General features: G+C 34.0%; 1 protein-coding gene across 3 annotated transcripts in view; it reads right to left on the bottom strand.

The window, feature by feature from the left end:
• Window positions 1-22374, bottom strand: part of CDH9 (cadherin 9) — a 111920-nt gene that overhangs the window by 69936 nt on the left and 19610 nt on the right. The window contains exon 1 of one of the 3 annotated variants that reach the window (XM_081054604.1): window positions 306-441. The exons of the other annotated variants lie outside the window; for them this stretch is intronic. The gene's annotated coding sequence lies outside the window, so the exon portion shown is untranslated. Of the gene's footprint in view, window positions 1-305; window positions 442-22374 lie in introns of those variants that run through there. 3 annotated transcript variants of the gene reach the window in all.

Genomic DNA, 22374 nt, shown 5'->3' with positions numbered 1-22374 from the left:
ATTGTAATTTTCCTTTATCAGGACTTTATATGACTATTCAGAATCTTGTAAATTCTGAGAAATTGGTAAATTTTACCAAGCTATTTCAAACTCTGACATAAATATCAGAAAATGAGAATGTCAAAGAGTGCTGAGAACTAGTGAAATGGAAAAGTACCATCTCATGGCTGCTAGATCAGAATATGCCATACATTTTGTTTATCTGTGATGGTGCAGTAGAAAATGAGCAGCCAAAGAATCTCAAGGACAGCTGATCTCTCACTTTGATAAAATACAACAAATCCTTAGTTGACCACACTAATTACCCTGATTTCTTCTCACTGGGAGATTTCTTTTGGCCGTCATCCTTGGCTGATCACTCTTGCCAGAGAAATTGGAGCACATCCTTCATTTCCTGAGGTTTGTTGCCATGATTGATGCCAACTTTGGGTAGAATATAAGCCTTGAAACAGAAAAGTACAGTTCTAGAAGATGCAGCCAGAGGCTTAGGCGGGGACTGAGGTCTCCCACAGGCCTCAAAGCTAGAGTAAAGATTTCCATTTGTTACCAGGGCAACAGAGAGCAGTTGGAAGATTTTAACATGGTGGATTAATTAAAGATCAATTCGGCTACAGAACTGATAATAGTTTAGAAGGTACGAAAGGATTTGGTTAAGGGGGAGATTAGTTAGAGTCTATCTAGTCTAGAAGGAGAAGACAATGATATCTAGAGAAGTGGTTTGAAGTGGACAGTGGTACTCTGCTCAAATCCCCTTTGATTTTCTCATGAGGACACCCACACACATATACTGCATGCTATAAATTCTACATGCTTTTGCTTCCTCCAATTCCCTGTGCCTGCAGCTCTCTTTGGGGGATTCCCCTTGGCTATTGGAGCTAGTTTACCCACGTGCACAGGGACCCTAAAGTGCCTGCAACTTTATAGTCACCTCCCACGAAAACCTCTGAGCCATCGTCTAACAGGTTCATGCAATGAAAAATTACATGTCATTTCCATCCCCAGACTCCCCTGTGGAATTGTACTGGGGCTGGAATTTGATTGACATCACCCCCTTGTTTAGACTCTTCTTCCTGTCATGTTTACTACATCGTCCCTCACTTTTGACCTGGAAGCCATTTGTTAACCAATCAGTTGCACACAAACCCTCACCTCAGTGTCCACTTCTGGGCAATCAGACCTACGACATAGGTAATATCCATATATTTACATATTCAGAAGAGTAAATACTACTTTCCCATGTATTGGTGATGGAAGGTGAAAAAAATGAGAAGTAAAATACAATTCTAAGATTATTAGTTTGTGAACTGGGTGGATAATTAAGCCATTTATTGAGTATTATTGATATCAGGGGAAAGGAAGATCTAGAAAAATAATCAAAATTTGTATTATTCTTGGTGAAAATAAAGATGGCATTTTTAAATTGATGCTACTAACAACATTTTAGTATAAGTAGTAATAGGAAGCAAAATGATTCACTGTCATACTGATTTTATATCATTTAATTAATATATTTCTGGCAACCCTTTAAAATAGCATATTCTATATTTTTTCATATTATTATGAGGTAACTGTGGCCCAGAGACATTTAATGACTGCCCAAGTTTATATAAACAGAGAGAGAAAAATTGAGCATGAATGGAATCTAGGCACTCCATTGTATTTGGTTTCTACTGCTCCAGAAATATTCTACTAACATCTATGAGGCCTATAACCATCACTTATTCTACCTTGCTGTCTATAGTCTAGGCACTTTGCTGAGTTATTTTTCAATAACTGTTTCTTTAACTCTTATCGCAGCAGTATTACAAAGAAAGTATGACCATATTAGAAGGAGGGGTAAACTGAATCTTTGCTCATGCAGGTACCTTTCTAATATTTCCGAGTGGTAGGCACCTGTGGGAAGGTGGAAGGCATCCAGGATTTGAACTGTCTGACTGATGACAATGCATGTGACAGCAACCATATTGCCATTGAGAAATATTACCCCATATGCACCCACATAGAAGCCTGCTGTATGTGCTTTAATTAAGCGCTTTCTCTGTTAAGAATCTTTGCTGTGACTCATATTCTTACCCGAAACAATCTGACATAGCTCAACCATAGCCATCTCTTCCTCATTATTCTCAGTTTCTGTATAATGTCTGCTTTCTTGAAAAGGCTCTATAACAACATTTCCAAAAATAGCTTACCTCACGTTTGTCTCTCTTGATTTCTTTCATACCATACATTGATTGTCTTTACATTATTTATCACAATTTTGATTATCCCTTTTATTTAGTGTATATGTTTATTGACTCTTTCCTCTTGTAATACAACTTGTATGGTGGTGAGATATTTTGTAAATCACTATTTCCTGCATAAAACAGTTACTGATGTGCAGTTGGTACTTAACAAATATTTGTAAGAATAATTGGTTAAATGACTCATGCATAAAATGCAAAATCCCCAATTTTTGAGCCTGGGATCACATATGAGATTGTTTTAATATTCCATTGCATAAACGTGTTCATAGAGATATGGGGAGTTGAACTGGGAGGAAATGTACCTTTTGAAAGAATTCTGGGTGTTTTATTTTTCTAACAAATGGAATACAATCTGCCGTGAAGTAAGAGTAATATTCATAAAAATTTTCATAACATGGGATTAAGGATAAACTTCCCAGTAGAACCTGGTAAATTATAGAATGTTTGTTGAAACGTTGAAGGCCTATTACTAAATATCTTCTTTATTTTCTCATAATTCTTGGCATAATTCTTCATATTGAGGAAACACTATCAAATGCCTTCTGTGGCTAATGTAACATGCATACATTCTTCTGCTCTTACACAAATGTGCACATTCTAAAAGGTTTTTTTGTTTCATTGACTCATGCATAAAATGTTAGCAAGATCTTGCTAACAAGAAGTTAGCAAGTTTTGAAGTTAGCAAGATCTTCTCCCATGGGGTTTATTAAAAATTATTTGTATCCTTTATTCATTCAATAGCAACAAGCTGATTACTGCATTTTCTATACTTAATTATCTCTATCACCCTTAAATTCTCTGTGTTTTAACCACATTTTTGTTGTTGTTGATAAATAAATACCATCAGATGAATTATAAAGTACAGTATTTTATATTTGGCTTAACTTTGATTTTGTAATTAGGGAATTCACTTGAATCATGTTAACTTTCAAAACAAAACAAAACAAAAAGTTGTAGTATTATTCCTTTGTTCCCTTAATTGTATTTCAATCGCATTTGAGAAAAATAGCTGCTAGCTATTTGTGAATCAAGACAAAATGTGCATTATTGTAATTAAGTAGGATATCGGTATATAAAAATCCAAATCCAAAATTAAATTATAGCATTATTTCTTATTCCTATAGCTTAACCACAGATAAAATATTGTAACCTTAAAATAATTCTAACCTTGTCTTCAGGCAAAGTTTCTCAGATGAAATGCATATATAGGACAAGTGTATGTAATTAATATCGTACCTTCTTATACAATTTGTAAATCTAGCACTTCCACATACATTAACATACTTATCTTCTAAACAATGTGAGATGTGGTCATATAATTTAAATCCTTTTCCAGATGAGATATATCAGGTTTGGAGAGATGAAGAAAACCATTTCTCATTATGCAGGTATTTTGTGGCAAATGTCATTTGTATGTTGTTTGATTCCTTGGACAGTGATCTTTTCAAAACACTACTGTGTTTTTTTAAAGTAGTTAAAAGGACAAGCATGACAGCTCAGTTAGGTAAGTGACACATATGTAAAGATCAAATTCTATGAATAGTCACCAAAATTATGAGTCTTACTTACATAATCAAGTAACTATTTAAGGATATAAGTTTTTACATATCTATTTTTCATAGTAATTGATAATTCTTATATTTATTATATAAATATATACTCATATATGAATATGATTATATATAATAATTAGTTTGTTATATTTATTTGATATATGTATTTAAGATATCGAAATAATGTATTGATTTTTTCAAGAATGCATTCCCAATTATTGTCACATTAAAATTTAGGATTCTACACTTACCTAAATAAACGTTAGAAAATAAATTTTAAGACAAACAGGAATCAATGGAAGAAATAAAATCTGACAGCTTTGTATAAGCAATCCTTAATTGTTAACAACAACTAAACTCTCAGCTTAAAAATTTAGCATTAGGTTTTCCCTAAAAACCTGGCAACATAAACTATTATCAGAGAAAAGCTCTTAAATTAGATTTTGCCAGTATCCTATCAAACTAATTATAATAACATTGTATATAATAGAATATAAAGACAAATATAGAATGTATAGAACATAAAGATAATTAAGCAACCTGTTGCCAAAATAACCTGAGAAAAATAATTATTGTCTACAAGAACAGTGGAATTAGATTAAGAAACTAAATAACAGTTGATGATTCCCTGTGATATATGAAAAACAGATGGGCTTTGAATTAAAATGATATAGGAAAGCAAGTTTTTTACCAATATTGGTCCCCCAAATGGGGATCAAGGGGATCAGAACTTAAATATGAACCTCTACTACAAAGTTGACCACTTCGGAGTTGGCCAAGATAGCATATCTATTTAATTAATGCACACACCCCCCCCCAGAATACAACAGGACAAGGATAGGTAAAACTCTGGAGACAGTAAAACGATCAGTAGTTGTCAGTGGTTTGAGACGAGGGTGGTAGGTATGAATAGGTGAACAAAGGGGACATTTTGAGCAGTGAGTTTTGTAGTTACTGCAGATATTGCCTAAAAAATAGGACAATTTAGGAGGTCTTGTTTTAGAAATATTTTAATTGGAGATATGTAAAGTAAATCATTTATATGATTTGGAGATATGTAAAGTAAATCATTTGTAACTAAATCATTTTATCTGTCAGAGATGTAAGCACTAACCATTTGAAAAAAGCTGTTGATGTTCATGACTTATTTAAGAATGTTGGCTAACAAGATATGATTGGTGTGGGGGAAGTAAAATTTTATATTATCAGAACGGTAACATTTTTAGTCAATGTGTACTTAAACACTAGAAACTGGACAAAAAGATTTATAAGTTGGTGTGGCAAAATGACTGAATATGCGGCATGCAGTTGAGTTTAGATTGGCATCTGCTTCAAAGAGGCATCCACTTCAATGGTGGCTGCTTGGAACACAGTGTAAGCCACAGGACTAGATAAGAGCAAGATGCCCCCTTGCCCACCGTAAGCCTCCTTTGTTTTAGAGATCCTGGCTGAACGAGATAACTGGCCATCTGGGATGCTTGTTTTTTTCGTTTTTTGTTTTTTTTGTTTTTCTTTTTCCACACTTTAAAATCCTATTCGGATGTTTTTAATTCACCAATGAAGAGTGAGCACACAAAACCCTAGGCCCCCCAAACCTCGACCCCAATAAAAGCAGACTGCCAGGCCCTGACCCATACTCACCCTTTGTCTTCTCTATTTCCCTTCCAACCCCCAACCTTGCTGCTTGCCTCTAGTTGTGCTTAACAACAACAACGACAACAACAACAACAACAACGAAACAACAGAGTTTCTTTTTTTCCTCAATATTTTCTGGTTATTGCTGGTTCAGCCACAACATTGTTTACTGATATGCTGAGGCCAGCACAAAACATAAGTGAATGGACAAATTGTGGCTTATCCATATAGTATAATATTATTCAGAGATAAAAAGAAATGAGCTATCAAGTCTCAAAATAACAAGAAGAGACTTACATGAACAGTGCTATCTGAGAGAATCCAGTCTGAAAAAGCTATATGCTGAACGATTCAAACTATATAACCTACTGAGATAGGCAAAACTCTAGAGACAGTAAAACGATGAGTGGTTGTCAGTGGTTTGAGACGAGGGTGGTAGGTATGAATACGTGAATAAAAGGGGAAATTTTGAGCAGTGAGTTTTGTAGATACCTCATTGGTGGCTACATAACATTATGCATTTGTCAAAATCCATATAATTTTACAACACAGAATGAACTTTTTTGTAAGCAAATTAAAAGAAAACAAATAATTTAGATTGTGGGTACTGGAGGGGTGGGGCTCCAAGAACGAGAGCAAACTATGTCAAGAGAGCCTACCTTACAATATTACAAATGTATGAAATGATCTCAGCAAAGGCAGTGGAAAGAAAAGTGCAGACGTAAATAACTTCGGAAATGAGTGGAGTCTGTAAGACCAAATGGAAAGAATTTGCACAGCTGCACTGCATTCTAGTTAATCAAGGTGTTTCTCCTGATGGTATAGGTTAAGAATTCTCATGCTGCTATGCATGTCTTATTAATATTGTAGGAATTTACAGATAGGCAAGGGGAAGTGGACAGCATGGTCCATGTAATGGATTAGAGTTGAAGAAGTCGATGGAAACTTATGTAATTGAATACAGTTATTGATGGCTACATATAGGTATATGCATATATGCAACTTAGTATACACACACACATATTCCTTGCTCTGTCCCTGAGATGTCCTACTGGCAATGCCACCTTGTACCACTGACCTCAATTAGTACCCAGATCTTGGTTTCTAATACCATTTTCCAAATAAAGACACCAGGGCTCCTTGGAGAGATGGCTGATTCTAGGGATACAGCAGGAAATATACAAGATGGCCATGAGCATCTTGTAGTGCCAGAAGGTAAAGCAGTGCTTCACACACACACACACCCCAAAAATATTACATTGACAGAGGTATGTCAAAGGGACACAGGATGAGAGCATTCTCAATTGTTCAAACTGGAACAATTTGAGCAAGAAATTGAGCTACTGTAATATATCCCAATGGGTGAAATAAATATCCATTAGTTAATACAGATCAAAACAACTGATTCAACCAATAACAATTGGGGGTGAAAAAAGAAATCTCCCTTAAAGGTGAATTCCAAGTAATCTATATAATTATTCTGCCCTAAAGGAGGAAAAACCTAAAATTCAACGTCGTATGAAATTCACACAGTAACTTCCTTCCAATGAGTATAGTATGGAACTTGGGAAAAACAAGTAATATTTTTAGTTGAAAAATCTGACAAACACTACCTCAGCCAGATAATCCAGTTCAATATTGACATTATTAAATCAAGGTGATAGTAAGTACTCTGATATGACATGATGGAAATGTCACTTTATGCCTCTGTGGTCTTCCTCCCCAAGACCATAAGTACAATTCAATCAGATAAAAATATCAAACAAATTCCATTAGAGGGGCATCTGACAAAATACCTGACCAGTAGTCCCCAAATCTGTCAAAGTCATCAAAAACAAAAAAAGTCTAGAAATTCTTTGCCCAGAAAAGCATGAGGAAACATAATTACTATATGAAATGTGGGAACCTAGATATAATTCTGAAGCAGAAAAGAAATATTAGTTATAGACTAAAGAAATCTGAACAAACTATGAGCTTTAGTTAGTGACTATGTATTAATATTGGTTCATTAATAGTAAAAAATTACTCTATAATATAATATGCTAATAATAGATAAAACTGGATGAACGGTATATTGGAACATTATGTACTATCGTTTCAACTTTTCTGTATATCTAAAACTTCTAAAAAATGAAGTTTTTTTTAAGAAAAATAAAGTAAGTTGAATGGATAGAGGATAAATTATGTGTTTTGGGAGAGGTACTGTTATTTTCAATAACATGGTCAAAGAAGGCCTCTCATTTATGGCAACATTTGAGCAGAAAGTTGAAAAGAGTTAGGGAGTGAGTTATGAGGATTTCAATGGGAACGGTGTTTCAGGGAAAGTAACTAACAAAATATAAATACTCAGTGAGGAGGATTTTGGGAAGAAAGCATGTTCATTTTAGAAGCCTTCACATCACAGAAAGGACCTAAAAGTACCTACAGTTGAGTCAACAAGAGGACAGTTATAAACTCCAAGATCAGAGAGGTGGCAGGCTTCCAGAATCTTACAAGTTGTGATAAGGAGTTTTAACCTTCATGATACTGAAATCACATGAGGGTTTGCCACAGAAGATGATTACAGTATAATGTTAAATGGGTACTTCTGGCTGGCATATGAGAAAAAGACTTAACAAGGTAAGAAAGGAGAGAGAGAAAATGCTGAGAAGGTGATTGCAATAATCCTGATAAAAGAATGGAGGAATTAGCACTGAGTCCAAGGCTTTGGTTTGAACAACAGATTAGAACTACCATTTATGGTAGAGAGGCACTTGGGGAGTTCAGAGTGTGTGGGGGGAGGGCAGAAAATCAAGGTTTTGATTTTGAACACGTTAAGATTAATATGCCTCATTTAACATCCAAGCGGAGATAACCTATACGCATTTGGATATTCCAGTCTGAAATTTAAAGAACTGTCATGACTAAATTTATAATACTGAGTTTCACCATCATAGTCCATAATTGTTAAAGATATGAGAATGGTTAAAATTTCAAATGAAGTAAAAAATAATAATACAACTTTGGTGTCAATGGAGAGGAAGAAAATCCAAATTTTATAATCAAAGTTTGGGGTTACAAGGCTTGATAGTTGACAATGAAAGCTAAAATTCTGAAAAAGCAAGTACAATAGTCAATGCTATTAGGGGGTACAATGGGGATAGTTCTTCGTACAAAAATGGAAGCCAAAATAATTATTTAAATATTAATGATGAGAGTAAAATTTAGTTTAAAATAATTTGTCAGTAAGCATCAAAGCTTTAATGTTGTTTATAGTATTTGACTAAGTAATTCAAATTTTAGAAACATTTCTTAAGAAACTAGGCATTTGAAAGAGAGGTTTTGCTATGAGTGTGTTTGTCAAAACATTATTTACTTATTAGCTGTTCTGGACATTTTATGTTTCCTTTTTCAGATCCACTCTCAGGTCTCCACTTAGCCCAGTGTGGCAGGAGATAAACTCCTAAGAACTGTATCACAGGGCTCGCTGGTCCTTGGCTGAATTTAGTCAGTGTGAGGCACAGGCAAGAGATCACTGGTAGGAGGCCAGGGAGGTTGAATTTCCTCCATGCAGCATCTCTAAGCATTGGCTGCTTTCTCTACAATGAGCCATAGCTCCTTTCAGATAGATGGAGCTCTGTTAGAATAACAGGGTCCTTTCTCTGGAGGGGTAAAAGCTCTGGCCTCTTGTTCCTTTAGGCTCAGAAGTGGTTACAGGTTTATGCTATTGTGAATTCCTGCTGTGGCACCATCCCTGGTTTGTTCTTTTTTTGTTTGTGTTGTTTTTGTTTTATTTTATTTTATTTTATTTTTACATCCCTCACCCCGTGAACCCCCCTCCCCCCATCCACCACCACCCCGACCTCACACCGAGCCATCACATTATACACATAAAATTATAGTTGGCATTCATTAATGTCCAGCCTCTGGTGTACAATGCCATGACCAGGCATCCACAGCATCCCTGAGGTGATCTCCCAAACAGGACACATGTCCATCGGACACCCAACAAAATCCCCAAACACTATTGAATAAGTTCCCCAAAGTAATTCTCAAAAAACCCTGAGGCCATCCTGTGGTCACCAGCCACCCCCCAATCCCTTCACCCTTCCTCCCATCCCCAACCCCCTCCCTCCCACCCATCTAACAACTCTCGGTTTTTTGTGTCCCCCAAAAAGTTTCTGATTAGTTCATACACATATTCTTTTCTTTAGATTCCGCATATAAGTGAGATCATATGGTACTTGTCTTTTTCTTTCTGACTTATTTCACTTAACATAATGTTCTCTAGATCCATCCATGTTGTTGCAAATGATAAGATTTCTTTTTTCTTTATGGCTGCGTAATACTCCATTGTATAAATGTACCACAGCTTCTTAATCCAGTCATGTACCGATGGGCATTTCGGTTGTTTCCATATCTTGGCTATTGTGTAAAGTGCTGCAATAAACATAGGAGTGCATACAGATTTTTGAATTGGAGTTTTGGATTTTTCCGGGTAGATGCCTAAGAGTGGAATTACTGGATCATAGGGTAGTTCTATCTTCAGATTCCTGAGATACCTCCATACTGTATTCCATAGTGGCTGCACTAATCTGCAATCCCACCAACAGTGCACTAGCGTTCCCTTTTCTCCAGATCCCCGCCAGCATTTGTTGTTTGTTGATTTATTGATATAGCCATTTTGACTGGGGTGAGGTAGTATCTCATTGTGGTTTTTATTTGCATTTCTCTGATGGTTAGTGAGGTTGAGCATTTCTTCAGATGTCTTCATGCCTTCTGTATGTCCTTTTTAGAAAAATGTCTCCTCAACTCCTCTGCCCATTTTTTAATTGGGTTGTTTGTTTTTTTGGAGTTGAGTTGAGTAAGTTTTTTATAGATTTGTGATATTAATCCCTTATCAGATATATCATTGGCAAATATCTTTTCCCATTCAGTAGGATCCTTTTTTGTTTTATTGATGGTTTCCTTTGCTGTGAAAAAACTTTTTAGTTTGATGTAATCCCACATGTTTACTTTTTCTCTTACTTCACTCGCGCGAGGGGATATATCAGTGAAAATCTTACTCCGGGTAATGTCCATGAAGTTTCTTCCTATATTTTATTCAAGATATTTTATGGTTTCAGATCTTACATTTAAGTCTTTAAGCCATTTTGAATTTATTTTTGTATATGGTGTGAGGAGGTGGTCCAGCTTCATTTTCTTGCATGTGTCTCTCCAGGTTTCCCAACAGCACTTATTGAACAGACTGTCTTTACCCCATCGTACATTCTTGCTTCCATTTTCATAGATTAGATGGACATATAGGCATGGATTTACTTCTGGACTCTCTATTCTGTTCCATTGATCTATGTGTCTATTTTTATGCCAGTACCATGCTGTTTTGATTACTGTAGCCTTGTAGTATAGTTTGAAATCAGGTATCGTTATACCTCCCACTTTGTTCTTATTTCTCAAGATTGCTGAGGCTATCCGGGGTCTTTTATGGTCCCATATAAATTGCAGGATTATATGTACTATTTCTGTTAAAAACGTCGTTGGTAGTTTTATAGGAATTGCATTGAACATGTATATTGCCTTAGGCAGTATGGACATTTTAACTATATTAATTCTTCCTATCCGTGAACATGGAATGTGTTTCCATCTATTTATGTCTTCTTTCATTTCTTTCTTCAGTGTCGTATAATTTTCTGAGTACAGATCTTTTACATCTTTGGTTAGATTTATTCCCAGATATTTTATAGTCTTTGGAGCAATTGTAAATGGAATTGTTTTTTTTTTTGTTTGTTTTTTTTTTTTTTTTAATTTCTCCTTCTGATAGTTTTCCAAAGGGAGCACAAGGAAGGAGATAATAAGGATCAGAGCAGAAATAAATGAAATAGAAACCAGAAAAACAATACAAAAGATCAATGAATCCAAGAGCTGGTTCTTAGAGAAGATAAACAAAATTGACAAACCTTTAGCCAGACTCATTTAAAAAAAGGAGAGAGAGGACCCAAATTAATAATATCAGAAATGAAAGAGGAGAAGTGACAACAGACACCAAATACAAAAAAAATTAAGAAATTTTTATATGCCAACAAATTTGACAATCTGGAAGGAATGGACATTTTCCTAGAGGTGCACAACCTTCCAAGGCTAACTCAAGAAGAAACATAAAGCCTGAACAGTCTGATTACCACCAGGGAAATTGAATCAGTAATCAATAATCTCCCAACAAACAAAAGCCCTGGACCAGATGGCTTTACAGGTGAATTTTTTAAAACATTCAAAAAAGAATTATCACCTATTCTCCTCAAGCTCTTCCAAAAAATCCAGAAGGAAGGAAGACTCCCAATCACTTTTTACAAAGCCACTATCACCCTGATCCCAAAAGCAGACAAAGACACCACAAAAAAAGAAAACTACAGGCCGATATCTCTAATGAACATAGATGCAAAAATTTTTAACAAAATATTAGCGAACAGAATTCAGCAATACATTAAAAAGATCATACACCATGATCAAGTGGGATTCATCCCTGGTATGCAGGGGTGGTTCAACATCTGTAAATCAATTAATGTGATGCACCACATTAACAAAATGAAAAATAAAAATCACATGATCATAACAATAGATGCAGAAAAAGCATTTGATAAAATACAGCAACCTTTTATGATGAAAACCCTTAAGAAAGTGGGAATAGAGGGATAATATCTTAACATAATAAAGGCCATATATGACAAACCCACATCAACATCATACTCAATGGGGAAAAGCTAAAACCATTCCCCCTAAGATCAGGAACAAGACAAGGTTGCCCACTTTCTCCACTTCTATTCAACATAGTGCTGGAAGTTCTAGCCACAGCAATCAGACAAGAGAAAGAAATAAAAGGCATCCAAATTGGTAAGGAGAAAGTAAAATTATCACTATATGCAGATGATATGATACTATATAGAGAGAACCCTAAAGACTCCACCAAGAAACTATTAGAACTGGTAGATGAATTTAGTAAAGTAGCAGGATATAAAATTAATATTCGGAAATCAGTTGCATTTGTATATACCTGGTTTGTTCTTATAACACTGTCAAAACCTACTATTGAGCCCTTCCTAATCATTGAGTATGTTATCACTTTCCTGCAAATATCCTGACAGAACCACTGGGAAAAGTTCTAAATAAACTAAATATATAAAAGTAGGAAAAGGGTAAAATAATCATGCAACTGACATGGAATATCATTTTCTTTCATGAAGTCAGGAAAAAAAAACATACATTAATTCTTTCACTAAGTATATGTGAAGTGCCTACTCTTTTTCTAGGCACTTTTCAGGATGAAGAGAACAGTAGACTTCTTGAGTAGTTTACATTCTAGGAACATACATGTATAACAAGAGGAAGTTTAAATATAGCAAGATATAGTTTATTTATGAAACATCCCTGAATAGATTACTGACATTAGAAGTCATTTATTGAATAATATTTAATCTACTGGGAAAATAAAAGAAAAACTTAAATGTATATCTCAACTTTGTAATCACTAGAGAAGAGTGTAAGTGAATTCTCTATCTGTGGTTTCATGTCAGTTCTAGTGTCAAAAATGAATATCAGAGTCTGTCATATGCAAGTTAATGAGTGTCTCAGACCCATCAGCCTACGCTAAATATTTCTCATTTAAGAAAGAGCACACAGTACTGAAAATTGTCCATATTTTAAATTGCACTCAATTTGACAGAGCTTCTTCCTTGAAGTAGCTCTAGAAAGCAGTAGTTCAGCCCAATCTGTTGGCCCCTTTATGTCAGGGTGAGATGAGGGCGAATGGGAACAAGTGGGTGAGTGATAGGATGTGCATAGCAGTATTAAAGATAGGAAGTGAGATTATATAGTTATGGGAGGAAAATTATAACAAAAATATACCAGCATTTATAACAATTTTCACAGTAGAGATACAGATGATAAGTAATATTTTAATCAAATATTGAAGAAACTGTTATGGATTTTAAACAGAAATTGTCACTTTTTTGTATCACAACATTTTATCAGTCTGGTACAGAATAATATTTTTAAAGTATAAATTAAGATTCAAGATATATTAAAAATAAATCATTTTTAATAAAATAGACATATGAAAATATTTTTTTAAAAATTGGTTGTGGTAAAGTAATTATACTACATGTAATTATACTAATGCAATAAATAGCAAGAGGTAGCATCATTTCTCATTAGTACCATAATTTCAGAGAAAAAATTAATAGATAAGGTATTTAGTATGATATTCAATTTCCACTAATGATAAAGCCACAGATAACTTGAATACTTCTGTGATTTGATACCTATAACCGTAATTGAAGAACGTGCTAAATTTCAATGAGAGCTTAGTACAAAGGTTGATGTAATGTCTTTCAGTTTAAATATATGGACTTCATGTTGACATTTCTTAAACTATAAAAACCAAAGGGACTTACATTTGGAAAAATGTATCATTTTTACATAAACATTATAGGTATAGGCAGAAGAGTAGAATGAACAATAAACCTGCAGGGAGAAGATATGGGTTAAAATTCTAAGTTTGTCACTTTCTTAATGAGTTTAGGTGAGTTTATTATTAGGTTTTATTTTTATTATGTCTAGAATGGGAATTATAGTGTACCTTATAAGGAAATAAAATGATTAAGCAAATTCATGTGTATAGAAAGAACCTGAAATATAGTAGATCTGTAACATATAAGTATAGTTTTCCTTTTCTTCAAACTGAAACTACTGATTAAATCATTATATAATTATATTCTATAAAGGTGCAATAAAAGTATGCATTTGCCTAGGAAACGATAAATGAGATTTGAAAAGGTAATTGTAAACTACTACATTGCCTATTTTAAAGGTATAAGCACATTCGTAGTTTATTGTGTTAATCTGAATTCTGCAGTAGATGCTATAACATGTTGGTCCCCTTTACCAAGCCAGTCTGCTTACCAGCCAGCTTTTGTGAGGTCTGGCTGCTCACTGTTTATTGCTACCCTCTCCCTCTGGGCATTGCCCTACACTGATAAGAACCACCAAGCTAGGGATATTACTCCACTTACCACCGTTGTCAATGACACTGGAATACAAATAGCTGGACCACTTGCCTCAAGGTGGGTCAAGTGTATTTGATTCTCAGAACTGTCTCTGTGGATCAGCCATCCATGACTAGACTCAACCTGAGACCATTCTGGTATTATGTTCTTTCTCCTCTCTTCTGCTTCATTCTTTCATTTACAGTATTCTCCTGAGAAGCACATTTTTAATCAAATCCAAGTCTCAGGCTGATTCTAGGGAACCACTTAAGATATAAGATATATATATATATATATATATAGATAGATAGATAGATAGATAGATAGATAGATAGATAGATATAGATATAGATAGATAGATATGATATATATGATATATATATGATATATACATGATATAGATATATATATGATATAGACATATATATATATGATATATATGATATATATATGACATATATATATATCATATATATGTGTATATATATGTGTGTGTGTGTGTATGTATATATATATATATATATATATATATATATATATATATATATATATATTCCAAATGATCATCTGCTATATTAGAGGTGAACCGCCCAGTTATTCTTCAAGTATTTATCTGGTACCTACTATTGTCAGGTACATAGCACACTTTAGGTGCTTGGGATATAAAAAAAAAAAAAAAAAAAAAAAAAAAAAGAAAACACACACACACAGACTCTTGCTACTTACATTCAAGCAGGAAGAGAAAAACACTGTCCAATAAACATAATAAATATGAAAATCATATAGTAGATAGAAGGTACTTGGTGTTGTTTAAAAAATTAGAGTAATATACTGGGATCTGAATATAGGAAAGGGAAGGGAATTGAAATTCCAGGTTGATCCCTTGCAAAAGTGTTATCTGAGTAAGTATTTGAAGAGAGGGGAGGTATCCAAATAGACATGTGGAGGAAGTATTTTCAGTTAGAGTAAAAGCAAGAGCAAGGGTTCTACAGGAATAGAGTGCCTTGTTTGTTTTAGACCTCAGTGAGACCCAGGCTGATTATCGTTTATTTGTTTATTTGTTTATTTATTTATTTATTTAATATGTGCATTTATGTTTGGGCTAACTATTCTTTGGCAGAACAACTTTCTTAAAAATTAAATAAAAACTAACAAAACAACAACAACAACAAAACCTAAATGACTCTTTATCTATTTGATTCCATTTAATTTCATGTGTCAAGAGACATTCCATAGAATTTTTTTCTATGTAAACATAGTTGTTATATTTTTCTATATTTACTTATTCTCTATCCACTATTCCATAGGTCTCACTATTCCTACTTGATTATAGGTTCCTTCATCTTATTGGACTTTACTGGGCAAACCACAGCTTTAGTGTCTTTAACATGAGGAGTTTTGTCCAAGTAAAAGTATTTGCTGAGATTCAACCCCTTTCCTGGGCCCTTGATCTTGCTGATATATTGCATTCTGAAGTTATAAAAATAGCTGTGATGGCCATACTCTTAATTTGTTTTGCTACCATAGTTTCAATCAGTCATTTTTACCCAAAACTATTATTTCTCTTTTATCAAAGAGCATGAAAAGTTGCCTCTCTCTTTCAATCTGCCAGTCCCTCATTCCTGCCATCTCCATTTCTTTACATTTCTGCCAGCAAACTGGTGGTAGCTCTCTGAATCGGTGTTTTTCTTGTAGTGCTTTGATGGTACACCTGTAGAGAAACTTTGTTTTCCCACATTTTTCCCTGGGGCTACAAGTTTATTTCCCATGGTATCTGTCTTCCATTTTAACACAAGTGATAGGCTTACCAAATGGGATACACCTATACAAAAAACATTTCTAACTTTTGAGATTTTGGTAAGGCTTTCTTCACTGCAGATGGCCTGGCCTTAACCCAATGCGATACATTTATCAGGTTTCTGTTTTTGTTGTTATTGTTAAGATAGCACATCACTTCTAGTAGATATTTATGCTCCACTCACAGTAGGACAGGTTATGCTATAGTAATAGAAAACTCAAAATCTGAGGGGTTTTAGAAACAAATGTTTATTCTTGCTCAGGATATATGACCACTGTGGTTTTCCAGGGAGGCTATGATAAATCTTATTACCAGAAACCCAAGGCAAGAGAAGTTCCATCACCATGCTAACATGATTGCCAAGAGAAGAGAGAAGGAACATGGAGAAACCCATGTTGGCTCTTAGACCTACCACACAAAAGAGACACACTCAGTTGTACTTCCATTTCAATGGGCAAAGCAAATACCACAGTCATGTCTAAATTCAGACGTGGGGGAATAAAGTCTTATGATGTGTTTGGAAGAGAGAAATCCAGAAATAATTGATCAACAATTCTGGTGATTGCTTCACTACTAGAAGAGAGTGTTTTTTATGTGTTTAATTGTTTCTACCAAAAAAATATATTCAACTCTTCATCCCTAGCACCATGAATGTAGGATTATTTGGAAATAGGATCTTTGAAAATGTAATCAAGTTAAGGTGAAGTCATCCTGAATTACATTGGGCCCTAATCCAATATGACTGGAGTTCTCATAAGAAGAAGAGACAAAACACAGATATAGAAGGAAGATGGCTGTGTAAAGATGGAGGTAAGGTTGGAGTTATGCTGCCACAAGCCCAGTTACCAGAAGCTGGAAGAAATAAGAAAGTATGCTCCATTTGAGTCTATAGAGTATAGCCTTGCCAATACCTTGATTTCTGGTGTCTAGCCTCCATAACTCTAAGGGAATAAATGTTGGTTGTATTAAGACACGCTGATTGTCGTACTTGGTTATGGCAGCCTTTGGTATATAATATAGTTTTAATTAAATATTCATATTTATTACCCATTTATAATACTTTCTTGATATTCCCAGGTAAAGGTAAGAGATTCTTCTTTTTCTATGTTTCAGCATCATGGAGTCTGTAATATTAAGGACGGAGCTAACATGAAGAATTTTTAAGAGCACAAACTCAGAATTATTTCAAAAGGCTATGCTACCTACTAGTTATGTAACTCCTGGCAAAACACTAACCTCTCTCTACATCTCACTTCTTTAATTTGTAAAATAGTATAGTAATGATAATACTCATGAAGTTGCTGATAATTCTTTTAAGAGACTTAGAACAGGCTCAGTTAAGGTTAGCGTTCTTTAAATTACTTATGACTCTTTTCCAAACTATGAGTCAAAACAAAATAGGGATGTTTATTTCATCATTGCATTAAATTGTCTTGAAAAGCACAGAGGAACTTAGAAATATATGTTGAGGAACTAAGTAAGTTAATAAACTTAAAATACTTAATATTTAGTATACTGAATTGCATATAGCATATTTTATTTGTTTTAAATTCAAATGGGAAATGTAAATGGAAAAATGTTATATGAGGCATTCTGATAGCATTAAAATATAAAATCATATAAATCATGAATATTTCCATTTAAGTATTTTTATTTAAAAGTCTATTATTACTTAATAAACATACACATATATCATATATATCATATTTGATATATATATATAATATATAATCAAGTATATATATACACATATATACATATACATATGCATATACATATACATGTATTCATTTTCCTCAGCCTATATGAGTGAAAACACCAACAAATTTCTATTTATATTCTTGAAGTGTACTGTGAAATACTGTGACAGCACTATCAGATCGATAGTAAAGATTTCTTGGCACTGATGCCAATTTAAATGTTACTATAGCAATCACCATGGTAATGTTTTCAATTAGTGCTAGACAGTCACAGCATTATATGAGTCTAGTGTACCATTTGGCAACCTCATAATGGAATTACAGATTATTTAATTTTGCCAGTCAAATGCAATCTAATCAATCAAAAAAATATATAAGTAAAATAAGCAACAACCGTGGACTATTCCTAGGTTTTCAAATGACCTATGTGAGTACAACACAGTCACACACAAAAAGATTCCCTTAATATCTCATTGTCAGACACTGATATTAAAATTCTACTGTTTATTTAATCTAGAAAGTCCATCTGAAAATAAACTCATATACACTATGTAATAATTATTAACTCTTATGGCAGGAAGCAAATAAAGATGATAATAACCTAACACTCATTATTGTTATAAATAGAATTTTTTAAGCACATGTTATGGACCAGTGTTCTAAATTCCTCATGTCTGTTCCAGCCTTTCGTCTGTTCACAAATAGCCCATGCCTCTCTCTCCTTTCAGTCCATCGGGATTGTGCTTATCTGCCATCTGGAAGTTTTGTGTGGCTATTTGGCCAATGAAGTTTGAGTGGATCTGATGTATGTTCTTTCTGGAGGAAGGTTTATGAACAGTTGCATTATCCTGCCACTGTCTTTTGTCCTTTGTCATACCTATAGCAAGACTTCCCAGCCTAGTACGCAAAATGATAACAAGGAACTCCCCCACACCACTACCATCCAACCTGTGACGAATATATATTGGAAGAGAAAAAGAAACTTTTTGTTTATATTAATACCCACTGCACACCTGAGTCCTTTTTGACTGATACATATGTCTTAAATTACAATAACAGTCTCCAAATCCACTTGATGGAAGTGCTATTATTCCTAGTTTATACACAAAAAACATGAAAGCACAGAGTGTTTAAATATATTACCCAAGATAACTATCTGTTAGGTGGTGAGGAATAAAACAAAAATCAGCTCCAAGAGCTGATAGCTTGTACCTGCCTGGAAGCTAAGAGCTGGAATATGGTTCACCCTGTGGAACACAGATAATTTCATAGAATATCATCATCAGATGAACTCATTCAACATCTGTGAGTAAACAGGACAAAAGAAGGGCACTATGTACCCTGAAAATGACAAAATATCTCCCTCTCCTGGTTATGACATCTTAATCAAAGGCAACTTCAAACTGTTTTTCCAGGTTTCTAGATAGAATATCTGAGTACATCTACAAAATTGCTCCAATTTCCTGATGTTCCCTGATCAGGCACTGATCCTTGCTTTGTAAGCACATCCCAAATGCTCCCACATATTCCCAAACTCCATAATGGGGTTTTCCTAACTCCCTCTGATCAAAATTCCTTAAGTGTACCCATAATCGGCGCTACACCCTGTTCCGCGAAGTTAACATACCTGTAATAACTTTGACTAGAGCTGTGTTTCTGGGTGTTGGGTTTTTCCAATGGTGGTTGAAATTTATACTGAGGGAGTCTGACTCTAGTACTCCTTGACATAACCACTATGCTGTAATCCAAATAGAGCAGTATAAGTTTTGAGAATTAAAAAGGTAATTAATATGGGTGATTTCCTTTCTTAAAGTGGTTCTATGATAGACAGTTTTACTGAACAAATCAAGAGGTCTGATTACAACAACATATCAAAGAAAAGTACAGTAAAATTGGCACTGAAATAATTTGGTGTTTACAAGTGTAAATATATATATATATATATATATATATATATATATATATATATATATATATATATATATATATATATTATGGCTAGATGATTTTATTTGGTCAAGTGGTTTTACTAATACAGTTTTATATACAATTTGAGTTTTTATTGTATGAATAAGTTTTAAAACTTCAAATTGAGAATTACAAGAACTTACCTCTTTTTAATCAAATTTTAGAGATTTGATTACAAATGTAGTTTCTTGAGCATCATAGGGAAAGATTTTTTTTTAAATTAAAGTTTATTGGGGAGAAAACTGTTAGTAAAGTTACATAGATTTCAGGTTTACAATTCTGTAATACATCATCTATATTTCACATTGCATGTTCACCACCCAGACTGAGTTCTCCTTCCATCACCACATATTAGATCCCATTTACCTTCTTCTAGAGTCTCCTCCCCCCTTACTCTTTGGTAACCACTACACTATTGTCTGTGTCTATGAGTTTTTGTTTCTTCATTGTTTGTCTTATTCTTTTGTTGTTTTCAGTTTTATATACCACATATCAGTGAAATCATATGTTTCTCTGCTTTGTCTGTCTGACTTATTTCGCTTAGCATTATAATCTCAAGATCTATTCACGTTGTCGCAGATGGTACTATATCTTTTCTTATGGCCAAATAGTATTCCATTGTGTATATGCACCAGAACTTCTTTATCCACTCATCTATTGAAGGACACTTTGATTGTTTCCATGTCTTGGCCACCGTAAATAAAGTTGCAATAAACGTTGGAACACATATGAATTTATGGATAAATGCTTTCAGATTTTTTGGGTAGATACCCAGGAGAGGGATTGCTGGGTCATATGATAATTCTACTCTTAATTTTTTGAGGAACCTTCACACTGCCTTCCATAGCGGCTGCACCAATCAGCATTCACACCAACTGTGTATGAGGGTTCCTTTTTCTGCACAGCCTCTCCAACACTTGTTACTATTTGTCTTGTTGATGATAGCCATTCCAACTGGGGTGAGGTAATATCTCACTGTGGTTTTTATTTGCATTTCTCTGATGATTACTGATGTTGAGCATTTTTTTTCACATGTCTATTGGCCATTTGTACGTCCTCTTTGGAGAAATGTCTCTTCAGGTCCTCTTTCCATTTTTTAATTGGATTGTTTGTTTTGTTGTTGTTGAGTTGTATGAATTCCTTATATTTTTTGGATATTAACCCCTCATCAGAGTTATTGTTTGCAAAAATCTTCTCCCATTCAGTCGGTTGCCTCTTTATTTTGTCTATGGTTTATTTTGCTGTGCAGAAGCTTTTTATAAACATATAAGTAAAAATTATTAAGAAATAGGCTTAGTTCCCCCTTAATGCCGAACATCTTATGCAGACTGTTGAATCAATAATACTCCCAGTTCATGGACCATAATTATCATTGTTTCATACAAAGACCTTCTCTTTTACATTGATTTATTTTTTATTCCCATTTGTCACTCTTAACTCCCCTAATTTTCCTAAGGATTTTTTTTCTATAAAAATCTGTGAATCAAAAATGTTTTATAGTAAAAATTAATTATCCTTATCATGTACACAGAGGGTTGTGTAAAACTATGGATTGATTTGGAGGAGGAATAATAGACCAAGAGTTCAAGTAATTCAGTGAACTCAGTCTGTGCCTTATAAGATGAGATGTAATGAAAAGCCTAACTGTAGAGGACTATGTCAGTAGTTTGAACATGTCATCATTCACTTTATACATCACGTACATAATTGGATCTCATTTTTAAATCACTGCAAAGTTGAAAATATTTAATATTTAGTTAGAAACACTATACAACCACACACTGAAACATGACAGAAATATTACACAACTGAGTATCTCTATTAACCCATGAAATTTAAAGGGAGAATGTTTATTATTTTCTTTTTAAATAATCATGCTTTTACTATTGATTTTCATTATGGCATCCTTTCTTTACTGAAAGAGAAAATCTGAAAAAGTGAAAATGCATCTGAGTTAATCTCTTGCAATCAGTACTTATTGAAGTTCCTCATACCTCTTGCTAAGGATCCTTCTCTTTAGGAAACTCCTTTAAGTTTGTCACATGGTAAGACCACATTATTTATTTATTTTTTTCTTCATTCTTGCCAAAAGCACATATGTTTGCTTCTTAAATAGCAACGTTAAGCATCAGAGATACAGTGTATTAAATGAAATATACATTCACCAAAGTTCCTTAAAAAAATCCTCCTCAAACGATTTCCTCTTAGGAAGGTGCTTATTTCTAAATATAAATTCTGAAATAGATGTTCTGGTTTCTTGTACATTAATAGTGATTCCATGATTTTTTAAAAAATTTATGTATCTATTGCATAGTATTAACTATGTACCCTGCCAAACACTTGACCCAGCTGTATTTTCTAATAGGATTCTGCTTATTAAGCAGATGAGGGTCCCCTGTGTCAATACTGACACTCTGAAAAATCATTTTCAGTTCAGGATTTTGTCATACTAAGTCATAA

The sequence above is a fragment of the Rhinolophus hipposideros genome, assembly GCF_964194185.1.
Source record: "Rhinolophus hipposideros genome assembly, chromosome: 7".
In the NCBI taxonomy this organism is placed as follows: Eukaryota; Metazoa; Chordata; class Mammalia; order Chiroptera; family Rhinolophidae; genus Rhinolophus; species Rhinolophus hipposideros.
The sequence above is the reverse complement of the archived record's forward strand: the minus strand, read 5'-3'. Positions and strand labels throughout refer to the sequence as shown.